The following is a 16,583-nucleotide window of genomic DNA, read 5'->3' on the forward strand; positions in this document are numbered from 1 at the left end:
TGATGGGGAGGAAGGCAGCAAATCACACTGCCATGTGTGTTCCTATGCAACAATTTTGCATGTTCTTCACATGTACCCCAAAACCTAAAATGCAATAAAATAAATAAATGGAAAAAAAAAAAGTCCAGACTGAGCTGTCAGTGATGGGAATACAAAGGAGGGGCTCAATTAAAATGATTCAGGGTAAGTTAACAAGATTTAGTGACTGATTACTCACAGGCAACAAAGGGAAGAAATGAACCAAAGACAGTAAAAATATTTCAAATTCGACTGTCTCATATTATCTTCAGAAAGATGAAAGAAAGAGAAAGAAAGAAAGAAACAGAGGAAAGAAAGAATAAAAGAAAAAATGAAAGAGACAGTAAGAAAGAGAGAGAAAAAAGAAAAGAAAAGGATCAGGAACCTGTTGAGGTTGTAATGACAAGAAAATACTCAAGAGGAAGCCTTTCAGAACCTTCATACACTTGGTGAGAATGTAAATTTGTACAACCACTATGGAGAACAGTTTGGAGGTTCTTCAACACACTAAAAATAAAACTACCATATGATCCAGCAACCCCCCTGCTGGATACAGACCTGAAAGAAAGGAAATCAGTCTATCAGAGAGATAGCTGCACTCCCACGTTCGCTGCAGCCCCGTTCACTAGAGCCAAGATTTGGAAGAAACCTAATCGTCTACCAATAGGTGAATGCATATAGAAAAGGTGGTACAAATACACAATGGAGTATAATTCAGTCATAAAAAAGAATGAGATCCTGCCATTTGCAAACAACATGGATGGAGCTAGAGATCATGATGTTAAGTGAAACAAGCAAGACATGGCAAGACAAGCATCACATGTTTTCACTCATTTGTGGGATATAAAAACCATAACAATTAAATTCATAGACATAGAGAGCAGAAGGTTGGTTACCAGAGGCTGGGAAGAGTCGTAGGGGGTGAGGGTGAAGTGGGGATAGTTAATGTTAATGGGCACAAAAAAAATAGAAAAAATGAATAAGACTCACTATTTCTTAGCATAACATGTTGACTACAGTCAGTAATAACTTGTGCATTTCAAAATAACTAAAAGAATATAATTGAATTGTTTGCAACACAAAGGATAAATGCTGGAAGGGATGTAATTCTCATTATCCATGATGTAATTATTATACATTGCATGCCTGCATCAAAAATTTCACTTACCCAATAAATATATACACCTACTATCACCTACTATGTATCCACAAAATTAAAAATAAAAAAAAATTTTAAAGAACCTCCAAAAATAAGAGCAATGACATAAGCAAAATATTTCATAATTTAATATTGATTACACATGGAAATGATACTATTTATATATATATATTCAGTTAAATAAAAAACATTATTCCAACTTCTTTTTTTTAAAAAAGAAACCTTTCATTTTAGGGAAAAGTAGAAACAAATCCTAAGGAAGACATAATTTTCTTGTCAACTCTCAGGAGATGTTCACCAAGAGACTTGAAAATGAGATGCCTTCTGGGTAGAAAGAGACCAGAAGGGTGTAGGATCCCAAGAGCTCAGAGAGTTTTGAGATAAAAAGAAACAGGCCGGGCGCCATGGCTTATGCCTATACTATAATCCCAGCACTTTGGGAGGCCAAGGCGGGTGGATCATGAGGTCACGAGTTTGATACCAGCGTGACCAACATGGTAAAACCTTGTCTCTACTAAAAATACAAAAATTAGCCAGCGTGGTGGCACACGCCTATAATCCTAGCTTCTCAGGAGGCTGAGGCAGGAGAATTGCTTGAACCCAGGAGGTGGAGGTTGCAGTGAGTTTAGATCAGGCCAGTGCGCTTCAGCCTGGGCAACAGAGTAAGACTACATCTCCAAAAAAAAAAAAATGAATAAGAAGATTACTTTTAAGAGATCAAGGAGATCGATGGCTTTGTGAAAACAGCACCCAGGCAACTCACTGATGAGACAAAGCTGAGTTCACTGGTGAGGGAGAGCACTACTTTGATAGAGCCTACATAGCATCTCAGAGAAATGGGGCAAAGTCAGAATACATATGAGATTTGGAGGTTTCGTTTAAGGTGAGGCGTGTGTGTGTGTGTGTGTGTGTGTGTGTGTGTGTGTGTGTGAGATGCAGTCTTACTCTGTCACCAAAGCTGGAGTCCAGTTACAGGATCTCAGCTCACTGCAACCTCTGCCTCCCAGGGTCAAGCAATTCTCCTGCCTCAGCCTCCCAGGTAGCTGGGATTATGGGCAAGCATCACTACACCTGGCTAATTGTTCTGTGTTTTGTAGAGACAGGGTTTCACCTTGTTGGTCAAGGTGGTCTAGAACTATTGACCTAAGGTGATCCACTCACCTCGGCCTCCCAAAGTGCTGGAATTACAGGCCTGAGCCACTGTGCCTGGCCAAGGTGAGTCTTTTAATGCAGAGTATTTTTAGGACAATAGTTACCATATAACCATTAGGATGTGTAGACATCTTAAGAAGACGGTTTTCAGGTGAAGCTTTTTAAGAGACTTGTACAGTAAACAGATATCTGATGCTATCTATTAAAAGATGGAACAGTCTGATGCTCATTTAAATGAGCTTTTCAGGAAGTTCCTGAAGTGAATAATAAAGTTATTTGCAGTTTTCTTCTTATTGGGCAAGTGTTTGCAGGAGCGGGGAGAAATTCTCCCCTCTCCTGGGGAGAAATATTCAGTTCCTGAGGGCTGCTAATTAAACTGACAAAAGACAGGTTAACAGGAGAAAAGGCATGTATTTTTTCTTTGTTGTCAATAATTGTATCTTTATATGCACAAAGACCTTCACGGGAAAGAAGTGAAGACCCCAAAAAGTGGTTATAGCTGGAGGGTTATATGCCATTTTGACAAGGGACAATAAATTGTGATGAAATGATAAAATGAAGGAAAAGGGGTTTGGGCTTCTAGGAATAGTAAATTGTAGGAAGGAGGAGAAGGCTAACGAAAAATAAAGGCAATTTTAGGAAGGTTTATATGTACAGACCCATGTTGGTACTATCTCCAGGGATAATGGTTGTTTTCCTTCCTCCTTGCATGTGAGATGGGAGTGGAGGACACCTCACAAAGGGAAATTTATGCCCTGCTTCTAGACAGATAGGGGATGATAGAGAGAGAGCTCTTTGTGTGTTTACTACTTCTTAATAGACTTCAGCTCAAAACAATCTTTATGCCTAAATGGCATATTTTGAGATGCCATATTCTGATCCACTTCATTGGAATAGTAAGGCACATCAGTAAGACAGGAGAAAAGTAAAGTCGTGTTAGTGAAGATGGCCAAATAATATAGTCATGTTTACATAGGCAACAAGTTGTTGATGTAGATGGTTTTGAGTCTCAGAAGTAACAAACTGCCAGCAAAACTAGTTAGTGGGAAGTTGTTGATGCTCTTTGAAGCCACAGGGGTTTGAATTGCCCAAGAATTCACCCAGATTCCTCATCTCCCTTTATGGGGGCCCCACTCTCACTCCCCTACTCCTGAGGTCTGCCCAGATGTAGTGCAATCTAGTCCTACAGCCAGCAAGTGTGCTCTACCATCTAAGCTCAATCCCACGCAGAATGTTTTCGGCTCTTCCATCATGGATGTGCCTATGACTGTAACAGATCTGCAATGCTAACTTCAAAACATCCCATTTGAGAATAAAAAGAACAAAATTTTTTTCTAGCCTGCTGCGATTCTTCTCAGGCCAAACATTCAACCAAAAAGTAGAAAAGAGGATTTTAAGTCACTACCAAGAATAAGGAAGAGAAACTCTTTGCTCCCCATATTTGGAATACTTGTACGGCCCTGAAGCATGCGGCAAGGGAGGCGGCCGAGCGGTTTCCTTCTCGCCGCCGCCTTCGCCTTTCCTTCTCTCTGTCTGCCCACTGTTGGCAATTGTAGCAGGAAGCAGCCTGCTCCCAGACAATTTCCTGAAAATAGAACAAGAGGAGCAAAGGATTTGTTCCCTGAAACAAGGAATCTCAGGAATCTTCATTCATCTTCAGTATTATTAGTATCTGCATTCCCTCCCAGAGAGAAACAGAATGTTCCTACCCTGAGGTTGAGCAAATATACCACATCATCTGTGATTACAGGAATATTTTTTTTCCTCAGAGGAATTTTTTTTTCTTTGAGAATGTTTGTCTGCAGGACACAAGCTCTGCCCTGTTAAAGCTTTTCGCAGACATAAAGCCCTGACTGCTGTGTGTGATGCTTACCTTTCATGGTGAAGGTCGAGGTGACAATTCAGATATGCACCTCTCTATTAAAACTGTCAGCTTCCTGATCTTACTCTTAAGGGTGTCGTGAACATCTGTGTTAAAAGATTTTATTCTCTGCATCAGTTCCTGCCTTGAAAATGGCTGAGATGGAGATGGAGAATTGCACCATGAGTCAGCTAAAAAGAATGCAAAGAAGTCAGAGGTTCTGCCTTGGGTTTGGATGCCTCTAATGCATGATCTTAGACCTGGTAAAATAAATACAAGCTATTCTCTGAGGGTGGCATCCACATTGCGTTAATATTCACAATGACTAAAACTCACTGGGTCACTTTACATGTGTGGCACATACAAATTGCAGTCTGTAACATCAGTGTGCAGGAAATATCACATTTTCCCCAAAATCAAAAACAGTTGATATGATCTGCCTTTCATTAGATCATCAGAAAATTTTATTTCAGTTATGACGTGGGTTCCCATGCTATAGCCCATTGTTTGAGAAGGTCTCAAGAGGCTATAAACAGTACAAGACATTTAGGAAAATGCCCTCCATATATTAGATCACACAGGTCACTTCTGCTTTGCCCTTTGTCAACAACTATAGACAGATGAAAGACTGAATCCAGCTGTCCAGTTGAGTAAACTATTTAATACCCCTAAATCTCAATTATCTTTTTCACAAAATAATTGTGCCTACCTTGTAGTGAGGATGAAATGAGAGAAGGAAAGGGAAGTACATGTCTGACATAGAGGAGGCGCTCAGAGTCTTTTCTTTCCACACCTCCCTTCCTAAGCCTTCTGACTCCACTCATGCTCCACTTATCTTTCCCGGCTTGGTTCCCAGTACTCTTTCTACTGGGGGTACACAAAAGACAGTTTGGGGTTTTTTGGTTTTTTGTTTTTGAGACAGGGTCTTGCTCTGTCACTCAGGCTGGAGCACAGTGGGACAATCACGGCTCACTGCAACCTTGACCTCCTGGTTCAAGCAATCCTTCCATCTCAGCTACCTGAGAAGCTAGGACTACATGCTCATACCACCACACAGCACTAATTTTACCTTTTTTTTTTTAGAGATGGGGTCTCACTATGTTGTCCAGCCTAGTCTCGAACTCCTGGACTCAAACGATCCTCCTGAGTCAGCCTCCCAGAGTGCTGGGATTACAGGTGTGAGCCACCATGCCCAGTCAAGACAATTATTAAGGCTCAACTTTGGCCTCAAAAAATCCTGCCATGATTTTTATTCCTGTGCTACCCAAATACTGGAACTCCACACATTTGTAGTGATGCTGTGAATAATGACAAAGAAAAATTGCCTTAAAAGCATGGGATGCCTGGGGACTAGAAAGGACTATGAGGTGTAAGTGACTATGGAGAAGAATTTGTGATTGTTCGTCTGCAGGTGATCTATCACAAGGACTTCGCTCATCTAGAAAACGTGGGCCTTCTCTTGGGCAGACATTTCAGTAAATCACGAAGGCATCACCCGCGGACACAAGCAAGTTATTTAGAAAAAGGGTTCATGTATCTTCATCAAAGCTAGTTACTGTGTTCTCTTTTCTGACACTCTAAGCATGTTCTTTGACACTACAAGCGGTTTTGCAAATCTAGGCAACAATGAAAATGACAAATGGGATGCATCAAAACAGAGGCTGGGGTCTTAAGGGAACCCTTTCCGTTTCACATCACAACTGTATGCACTTCATCTTCTGTCATTCCTAACTCTTCCTCTTTTCTTCATAAGGAAATTAATTTTTTGGCAGAGAGATACAGAAATTTTTTCCATGGAAATTATGCACTGGGCAAAAACTGACCACCTGGATGCCTGCCGTTAAATGAAGTGAACATTTAACTTCACACTGTTATACTGTTTGCTCATTGCTACATGTGCTCTTTTAATTAGTCTTAAAGGAGCATGTTTCTTACATATCTGTAGCAACAATCTGTAACAGTAGGTGTTCAGCACTTGTTGATTAAGTCCCACATTGGTAAAAGTGCACATGGAAAGGTGAGCCCTATGCAGCACGTCTGTGCAAAACAAACAAATCCAATCAAGGCAGGGCAGGAACTCCAGTCGGTAGTCTTTTTAATAGCAGGGACTTTGTCTTCTGATATTGCCACAGCTTCTAGCACAAAGCTAGATGGTATACAGTATACAGTATACAGTAGGTTTTCAATAAATGCTTGCTAAATTTAACCTTCTTCTGCCGCAGGTGGGATGGAGACAGAAATGACAATTCAGGTTTGTCAAGTCTCCTGGACATTCTGTATTTCTTTTGAAAACTGGTCTGAGAAAAAAAAAGAATTCATTTGCTGCAAAAAGCTGTATGTCAAAATTTCTACCTTGAATTCTAAAGAAAAAAAAAACCTATAAAATGTAAATAAATTATTTCAATAAGCAAATAACCTTGGGAAGAAAAGAAACTTCAGCTAATATTGCATTGTTTACAATGAAGATGGCAATAAGAAAGCAGTATAATAATAATCAGAAAATAAAAACACCCCATCAGCTCCTTAACCAGCAAACCACAGCTGTTCTGAATACATTCAGCACCCAGGTTGCCATATCCTCACATGTTTCTCATTCCTCCTGATTCATATGTGCAGTGATTCGTTAAGATATAAATTCAGTGGCTATTACAAAGGCTCCACAATTTAAAAATGGCTTAGAACAAATTATGGTTGATTTCTCTTTTATCTAAAACATCATGTAGGCACTTCAGGGTAGATATGGTGGCTCTACAGTCTTGAGGGTCCTAGGCTATTTCTATCATATTTCTCTGCCATTCTCAACTTCAGGCTTCATCTCTCATCCCAGCATGGCTGCTCTGGCTCCTACCATCACAGCTGCATTCCAGCCAACAGAAACAGAGAGGTGAAGCTTAAAATATGTCATAACATGGAGATTTCTCATATTGGTTCCTCCAGAATCCAATGTTTTTACCCCCTACAAAGGAGGGTGGAAAGGAAGACTTTTCTGGGCTTTCCTGTGCATGGCTAAAATTTGGGAGTTGTATTATCAAAAGCTGACGATGAGAATGGATACTGGGAACAATCAGAGGTCTTTGCCATTCTATGTCTACTGTTTAGTAATCTCCCAGCCTTTTCTGGTGACATAGAGCAGTAATTCTCAAGTTTATTTAGGAGATGAAATACCCAGGAATCATTACCTACACATGAACATGAGATGCTCAGTATCAATGTTTAAAAAAAATTTTTTTAAGCCTTCTATGGAACAATAGCCTCACAAGATAGAGTGGAGAAAAACTATGGTACTCAGTCAAATATGCTTGGGAAATGTAGCTCCACTTTTTCCTGGAGATATGTAGGTACAATCTCATTTCATAGACTCTGAGGAAACAGTTTAATTTTGTTTAAACCAGTGTTTCCCAAACTTACTTGACTGAAGAGGTTTTTTTTGTTTGTTTGTTTGTTTTTTAGGTAAGCCCTGAATCCCACAGTATTAGTGTGCTACAAAATACACATTAGAAAACAAATTTCATTTCATCCTTCAAAGTGGGAAATATGATTGCTAACTATTATAAGCCCCCAGTGAGTTCACCTTGCCTGCTGCCTAAACAGAGCTGATTTATCAAGACAGGAGAAGGGGGAATTGCAATGGAGAAAGAATAATTCACTCAGAGATGGCTGGAGTTTCATTACTACTCAAATCGGGGGATCAGAGTTTTTAAAGATAATTTGGCCAGTAGGAGCTCGGGAAGTGGGGAATGCTGATTTGTCGGGTTGGAAACGGCATCACAGGAGGTTGAAGTGAGGTTTTCTTGCTGTCTTCTGTTCCTGGGTGGGATGGCAGAACTGGGTAAGCCAGATTACCCAGCTAGTTGGTGGTGATCCATCCAGTACAGGGTCTGCAAAATATCTCGAGCACTGATCTTAGGTTTTGCAATAGTGATGTTATCCCCAGGAACAATTTGGGGAGGTCCAGACTCTTGGAGCCAGAGGCTGCATGACCCCTTAAACCACAATTTCTAATCTTGTAGTTAATTTGTCAGTCCTGCAAAGGCAGACTGGTCCCCAGGCAAGAAGGGGGTCTCTTCCGGAAAGGGCTGTTATCAGTTTTGCTTCAGAGCCAAATCATGAACTGAATTCCTTCCCAAAGTAAGTTCAGCCTATGCCCAGAAATGTACAAGGAGGGCTTAAAGGTTAGAAGCAAGATGGAGTTCATTAGGTCTGATCTCTTTCCTGTCATAATTTCCTCAGTTACGACTTTGCAAAGGCATTTTCAGTATAAGAAGAAAATCACAACTGTAAGCTCTTGTGTTCCAAAATAAAACAAGCCGTTGGACTAAGAATAATCAGGTGTTTCTATCTTGCCATATACATACATACATAAATATATATATGGGGGGGCAGTACTTTTTCACTCATTTTATCCCACAAGGGTAGCAGGTTTAAAAGCTTATAGTAACAATGTGAGAGAATGACTTGTAAAAACTCTTATTGGTTAAATTGTACCAGGAATTGGGAAGTTTCCTCCTTAGTGTATGAATCAAACACCTGAGCCTATGTCACAAAGCAGTTCATAGGAGAGTAGCTTGAAAATCCATAGGCTTTTAAGACACAATTTCTTCTTTCAAACGCATGTAAGCTATTTTGGGAGTCATGACTCACCCACAAGATCAGGCAAATGTGAGGAATTTTTCCCCCATGTGCTTCTTCTTCACACTTGTTCTGCTTTCCCGTTATTATTGACTCTTGACTCTCAAAAAAAGTTGAAATAAATAACAGCCATTTGGCTGGGTGTGGTGGCTCATGCCTGTAATCCCAGCACTTCAGGAGGTCCAGGTGGGCGTATCACGAGTTCAAGAGTTCAAGACCAGCCTGGCCAACATGGTGAAACCCCTCCTCTACTAAAAATATGAATATTAGCCGGGCATAGTGGTGCACGCCTGTGGTTTCAGCTACTCAGGAGGCTGAGGCAGAAGAATCACTTGAACCCAAGAGGGAGAGGTTGCAGTGAGCTGAGATTGCATACTGAACTTCAGCCTAAGCGACAGAGTGAGATTCCATCTCAAAATAAATAAATAAAGTAACAGCCATTTTGCTGATCCATTAGATCAGGACAGCAACTTCACGTAGTAAAACACAAGCTGTCCCACATGGCCCCCACTAAGAACAGTAAAGTGTCTGCATGCTTCTTGTGCTAAGATGTGGTCTCCTCCCCTTGCCCCACCCATATCCCAGCAGTAGCAATAGTTTCGAAATTTGATTACATGGACCCTGGACCACCCATAGTTTTGGAGATCTATTGGCAACTGTTCCCATTAAATGGTTCTTTCCCTATAAATGGTTGATTTAAGTGAAGATTTTGTTTGCCGAAAACAATTTGAAAGGTAACTGAGTTATTATGAGGTGAATAACCTGAGTCTCAGCCCATTTGTTTCCCCCTCTTGCCTTTTGTTATTGAGTGATCTCGTACATAACTGTAGCTTCGACATTTATCTACACCAATGACATCAAGTCTACTTCCAGCTCAAACTTTCCTCCCTGAAACACCGGTTTTCAACTTAGACACCAAACAAAACTAGTACCACATTATACCGTGTTCCCCTAACCACAAACTTGAATGTCATCCAAGACCCTATCTCATTCGTTAACAAGCACTGTTCATTCTTCCTGCTAAAACTACCAAATACATCCCTTATCCTCAGACTTAACTTGGTCCTGCCCAAGTTCAGATACTCATCATCTCTTGTTTGAACTATTACAATAGCTTCTCTTTTAATCTCTCTGTCCGTAATCTTCACCTTTTCGAATTTATACTCCAATTTGACTTACCCTTTGTAACACTTGATTCTTAAATTCCTCCTCTACAACAAAATCTATAATAGCTGTCAATCTCCTACAGTAGTGATTCTCAAATTTACAACTGTCGTGCCTCTTTATAAGTGAAAAAAAAAAACCCATGTGAATTGGTCTCCTTTTGCTGCTATAACAAATTCTTGCAACCCTGGTGGCTAAAATGACACAAATGTATGATCTTACAGTTGCAGACGTCAGAAGTTTGGTATTGAGTGTCACTGGGCTAAAATCAAAATGTCAGCAGAGCTGCATTCCTGCTGGGAGGTCCAGGGGAGAGGCCCTGTCCTGGCCTTCTCCAGTTTCTAGAGGCTGCTGCATTCCTTAGCTCCTGGCTCTCTTCCATCTTCAAAGCCAGCAAAGGCCAATGGAGTCTTTCTCATGCTGCCTCACTCCAACTGCTTCCCTTGTCACATCTTCTCCGACTCTGAATCTCCTGCCTCCTTCTTTCACTTGGAAGGACTCTGTGCTGGGCATGGTGGCTCATGCCTATAATCCCAGAACTTCCGGAGACCAAGACAGGTGAATCACTTGATGTAAGGAGTTCGAGACCAGCCTAGCCAACATGGCAAAACCCTGTCTCTACTAAAAACACAAAAATTAACCAGGCGTGGGCGTGGTGGTGCATACCTGTAATCTCAGCTACTTGGGAGGCTGAGGCACAAGAACTGCTTGAACCCGGGAGGCAGAGGTTGTAGTAAGCCAAGATCACACCTCTGCACTCCAGCCTGAGTGACAGAGGGAGACACTATCTCAAAAATAATAAAATTAAAATAAAAAATAAGGACCGTTGGGATTACACGGGGCTCATCTGGATAACAGGAGAATCTCCCTGATATAGTCTGAATGTCTGGCCCTACCCAAATCTCATGCTGAATTGTAATCCCCAGTGCTGAAGGTAGGGCTGGGTAGGGGAGGGGTAGGTGTTTGGATCTTGAGGGCAGATTCCTCATGGCTTGGTACTGGTCTCTGTGATAGTGAGTTCTTGAAAGATCTGGCCATTTCTCCCCACTACTCTCTCTGTTGCTCCTGCTTTTCACCATTGAAGCACAAGCTCCCACTTAGCTTTCCACCACGAGTAAAAGCATCCTAGGCCTCCCCAGAAGCCAAATGATGTCAGTGCCATGCTTCCTGTACAGCCTGCAGAACTGTGAGCCAAATAAACCTCTCCTTTGTTTTTTCTTTTCTTTTTTTTTTTTTTTTAGACAGGGTCTCACACTGTCACCCAGATTGGAGTGCTAAACCTATTTTCTTTTTTTCTCTGAGACAGTCTCTCTCTGCTGCCCAGGCTGGAGTGCAGTGGCACGATCTTGGCACACTGCAACCTCCATCTCCAAGATTCAATCAATTCTCCTGCCTCAAGCATTCCAAGTAGTTGGGATTACAGGCATATGCCACCATACCCAACTAATTTTTGTATATTTAGTAGAGACAGGGTTTCATCATGTTGGCCAAACTGGTCTTGAATTCCTGACCTCAGGTGATTTGCTCACCTTGGCCTCCCCAAGTGCTGGAATTATAGATGCAAGCCACCGCACCCGGCCCTAAACCTCTTTACAAATTACCCAGTCTCTGGTATTTCTTTACAGCAATGCAAGAACAGCCTAAGACTCCCCATTTCAAGATCTGCAAGAATCACACCTGCAAAGTCCCTTTGGCCATGTGTATTAGTTTGCTTGGGTTGCCAAAACAAAATACCACGAACTGAGTGGCTACACAACAGAAATTTATTGTCTACCAGTTCTGGAGGCTGGAAGTCCAAGATCAAGGCATTGCCAGGATCGGATTCTCCTGAAGCCTCTCTCCTTAGCTTACAGATGGCCGTCTTCTTATGGTGTCCTCACATGAACTTTTCTCTGTTCACTTACACATCCCCGGTTCTCTCCCTCTTTTTATAAGGACAGAAGTCCTATTGGAATAGGGCCCCACCCTAACATTTACTTTAATCGCCTCTAAAAACCTTATCTCCAAATGCAGTTACATTCTGAGGTACTAGAAGTTGAGACTTCAACATATGAATTTGGGGGGAAACTGACTGAACCATAATATGAATTTAACCACCTGTGAGCTCCTTAACTTTGATCAAGCTGACTGCTCTATTTTTGCGTTTCCTAATCTGTAAAATTGGGAAATAAGAGTACCTACCCCAACTGCTTATTTTCAAGAGTAAACAAGATAAATTATGACTTGAAATAGTGCCAAACATGTAGCATGCACTCGGTAAATGACACTTAATTAAAATATACAAGTAAAAAGTCATCTGTTCTCACTCCTTTGATTTAAGCTCCCCTTTGGGAGTCTTCTCCCATTGAATTAGTACTGAACCTCCAAATATAAGAGTAAAAATCGATGCTAAAGAGAAAATGAGAGTTCTCTTTTAAGCAGTTTTGGCTGCCGAAAATGAAAAGCAACATAAAGAATATGAAGAAATAAGAATGACCTTTGAGATACAGGATTGCTTGGAAATGTGGTAGTAGTTTCATGAATGTGGTCCTCTATCAAAACTCATCAAACTGCACAGTTGAAATCTGAATGTTTTACGTCTTCTTAAAATTCATGTGTTGAAAACCTAACTCCCAATGTGAAGGAGGTGGGGCCTTTGGGAGGTGATTAGGTCAAGAGGGTGGAGCCCACATGAATGGGATTAGTGCCCTTATAAGAAGAGACCTGGCAGGGCACAGTGGCTCATGCCTATAATCCCTACAGTTTGGGAGGCCAAGGCCAGTGGATCACTTGAGGTTAGGAGTTCAGGACCAGCCTGGTCAACATGATGAAACCCCGTCTCTACTAAAAATACAAAAATTTAGCTGGGCGTGGTAGCACATGCCTATAATCCCAGCTGCTCAGGAGGCTGAGGCAGGAGAATCACTTGAACCCAGGAGGCAGAGGTTGCAGTGAGCTGAGATCATGTCACTGCACCCTAGCCTGGGCAACAAGAGTAAAACTCCATCTTTAAAAAAAAAAATAGAGAGAGAGACCCTTCACCCCTTTCACCATGTGAAGACACAGAGAAAACACAAACTGTGAGAGAGGAAGTGTGCCTTATCAGACACCAAATCCATCAGCACCTTGATCTTGAACTGCGTAAACTCCTGACCTGGGAAAAATGAATTTTGGTTGTTCATAAGCTATTCCATCTATGGTATTTATTTATAGCAGCCTGAATGGACTAAGACATGCACTCTAACTATGTCCAGTTCATTATGGGGAAAGTATCAATAAAAAACTTTAACAGCTATATATTTATATCAATAATTTAAATTATTTAGATGTTTAAAGGCAATTATTTTGAGCTTAGCAAAAAATAATAAAAATAATTCTACAGCTGCTGGGAGGGGTGGCTTAATGCCTGAAATCCCATCACTTTGGGAGGCCAAGGAAGGCAGATCACTCGAGCCCAGGAGTTCAAGATCAACCTGGGCAATATGGCAAAACCCCGTATCTACAAAAAAATACAAAAATTAGCCAGGTATGGGAGCACGCACCTGTGACTCCAGCTACTTGGGAGGCTGAGGTGGGAATATCAACTGAGCCCAGGAGGTTGAAGTTGCAGTAAGCAATGATCGCACCACCTAGGTGAAAGAGTGAGACCTTGTCTCCAAATAGTAATAGTAATAATAACAATAATTCTAGCACCCCCAAGTGGGATGGGAGGGAAGAATGCCACTGTGCGCATACACATTAGGACTCTCAGTTGCAAGTGACTGAAACCCCAATCCCAGCTGGCTTGAGCCACAAGGATTTTATTGGCTCAAGTAAATAAGCAGTGGCTTTAGGTGCTGCTGCTTATGGAGCCTGCTGATGTAATCAGGATCTGGTTTCTCTCTCCCCTTCTTGGCTTCCTCAGTCTTACCTGGCAGCAACCAATTCAGCAAGAGCCAATTTCACCGCAGTTGCCTCAGAGAGTCAGGAAGCACACAGATGAACTTTACTTATTTTGCTAATTTGAACACACATTAGAAACAAGTGAATTAAAATTAAATTGTTAAAAAAAATCTGGAAAACTGCTATTTAAGTGTTACAGGCTAAATTGCGTCCCCTCAAAATTTGTGAAAGGTCCTACTACTTAATATCTCAGGATGTGACAGAATTATTTGGGGATAGGGCTTGAGCTTAGGAGGTCAAGGCTGCAGTAAGCCAAGATTGCACCACTGCACTCCACCTGGATGACAGAGCAAGACTCTCTCTCCAAAATAAGTAAATAAATAATAAAACAAACATCTAAGATAACCTTATGTCCATGAACAGAAGAATGAATAAGTAAATTCAGTTGGAGACAAACAGAATACAATTCAGAAGTTGAAATAAACCACAATAAAAGCATGTTGCAGGAAGACATGTACAGCAAAATCCTCCTCCTAAAAAAACTTACGAACATTTAAATCCATAATGCTTTGTTTAGAAAAATATAATACTTCATTAAAGTAGGAAAGCATCGGTGACCATTATACATATTGAGGTCAGAATGGTTGTTACCCCTGAGGCAGACGGGAATATGACTGGTGAGCGCCACAGAGGAAGCTTTAAGTATATCTATGAGGTATTTTCTTTCTATTAAAAGAAAAGCAATCCGAGACAAACATAGCAAAAAATAAAATAAGACAAAAAAGATGGGGCTCGATATCAAGTACATTGTTATTCATTATATTATTCTCTTTAATTTTCTGAATATTGAAAATAGTTCACACTTAACAGAATCAGGACTTCAAGGTTCTTATAGGACAACGGGGACAATTAAAATCCAAATTCCTTCACACCCTCTTCAAAAACCATGCAGATGAACTAGTATGAAAGAGATAAAAGCACCCCTAGCCACAGTCTGCAGGAAAACCAGGAGACAAATAATATTGAAAATCTTATGTATGCAGGAAAATTATATCCAACACCGCTAAGACAACTGCAGAGCTCATGACAGAATGAAGAGTCAGGTTGGGAGTGCATGGAAAGAGGGGAAGGCAGTTGATATGATAGTCCATTTGGGAAAGCCAAGAAAATCAATGGCAAAGCTACCATAAACAAGAGAACTCAATAAAACAGGCTATGAACTAAACACTGAGAAATCAGTAGCTTTCATATGTACAGTCAATAATCAGGAGGTGTGAAGGAAAAGAAAACATCATTTTTGGTACCAATAAAATAAAAATAAAATTCTTAGGAATAAACTTAACAAAAAGATGTGCAAAAGTCATACAAGGGAAACTTTCAAAGCCTGGTTGAAAGATACAAAAGGGCATTCCTTGTTCTCCAATAAGATAATGACATCTGAAAGATGTCAACTCTTCACTAGTTAATATGTAAGTTTAAAGCAATTCCGATACAAATAATAATTTCTTTTTCTAGAGATGGACAAGTTTTTTGTTGTTTGGGGTTTTTTTGTTTTGCTTTTTTGTTTATTTTGAGACAGAGTCTCACTCTGTCACCAGGTGCCAGGCTGGAGTGCAGTGGCACAATCTCTGCTCACTGCAACCTCTGCCTCCCGGGTTCAAGCAATTCTCCTGCCTCAGCCTCCCGAGTAGCTGAAACTACAGGCACGCCACTATGCCCAGCTAATTTTTTGCATTTTTTAGTATAGACGGGATTTCACCATGTTGGCCTAGCTGGTCTCAATCTCTTGACCTCTTGATCTGCCCGCCTTGGCTTCCCAAAGTGCTGGGATTACAGGCGTGAGCCACCGCGCTCGGCTGACAAGTTTTATTTAGAGATGGATAAGTTGATTCTTAAGTGTGGATGAAAACAGACACACACACACACACACAGAGAAGAAGACCAGGAACCAGCTAAAAGAGAAGAGGAAATAAGAGAATCGACCCTACAAGACAGTAGAACACAGTGTGAAACCTCTATGAATGAAACTGTGCACAGGCACAGAAGAAGACAATCCAACAGAATAGAATACAAAAGGCAGGAATAGACCCAAGTACAGGTGAACATTTAGTATAATGATGGTAGCATTTCAAATCACTGAAAAGAAGACAGACTTTTTACTAAATGATGTTGGAACAACAGGGGAGTCATTTTAACAAAAGGCTAAATGAGACTATTTTTCATGTCATGAAAAAGTATAGTGAAAGAAAAAGGTCCAAGAACCATGAGAAATATGAGTAAGTTCCTGGGTGTAAGATATAAAGAAAGCTGTTCTATCCATGATTCAAAATCTAGAAGCAATTAAGAGAAAATTAATAAGTTTGACCATATAATAACAAAGTCCAATTTTTAACATGGCAGAATCGCATAACCACAACAACAAAAAAAGAATGACAAGCTGGGATAAAATATTTGCAATTGGCTCGGCACAGTGACTCACACATGTAATCCCAGCACTCTGGGAGGCCGAGGCAGAAAGATCACGAGATCAGGAGTTCGAGACCAGCCTAGTGAACACAGTGAAACCCTTCTCTACTAAAAATACAAATTATTAGCCAGGCATGGTGTCAGGAGTCTGTAATTTCAGCTACTTGGGAAGCTGAGGCAGGAGAATCACTTGAACCTGGGAGGGAGAGGTTGTAGTGAGCTGAGATCATGCCAATGCACTCCAGCCTGGGTGACAAGAGTGAAACTCCACCT

This window comes from Cebus imitator, unplaced genomic scaffold (assembly GCF_001604975.1).
Source record: "Cebus imitator isolate Cc_AM_T3 unplaced genomic scaffold, Cebus_imitator-1.0 Scaffold221, whole genome shotgun sequence".
Taxonomy (NCBI): Eukaryota; Metazoa; Chordata; class Mammalia; order Primates; family Cebidae; genus Cebus; species Cebus imitator.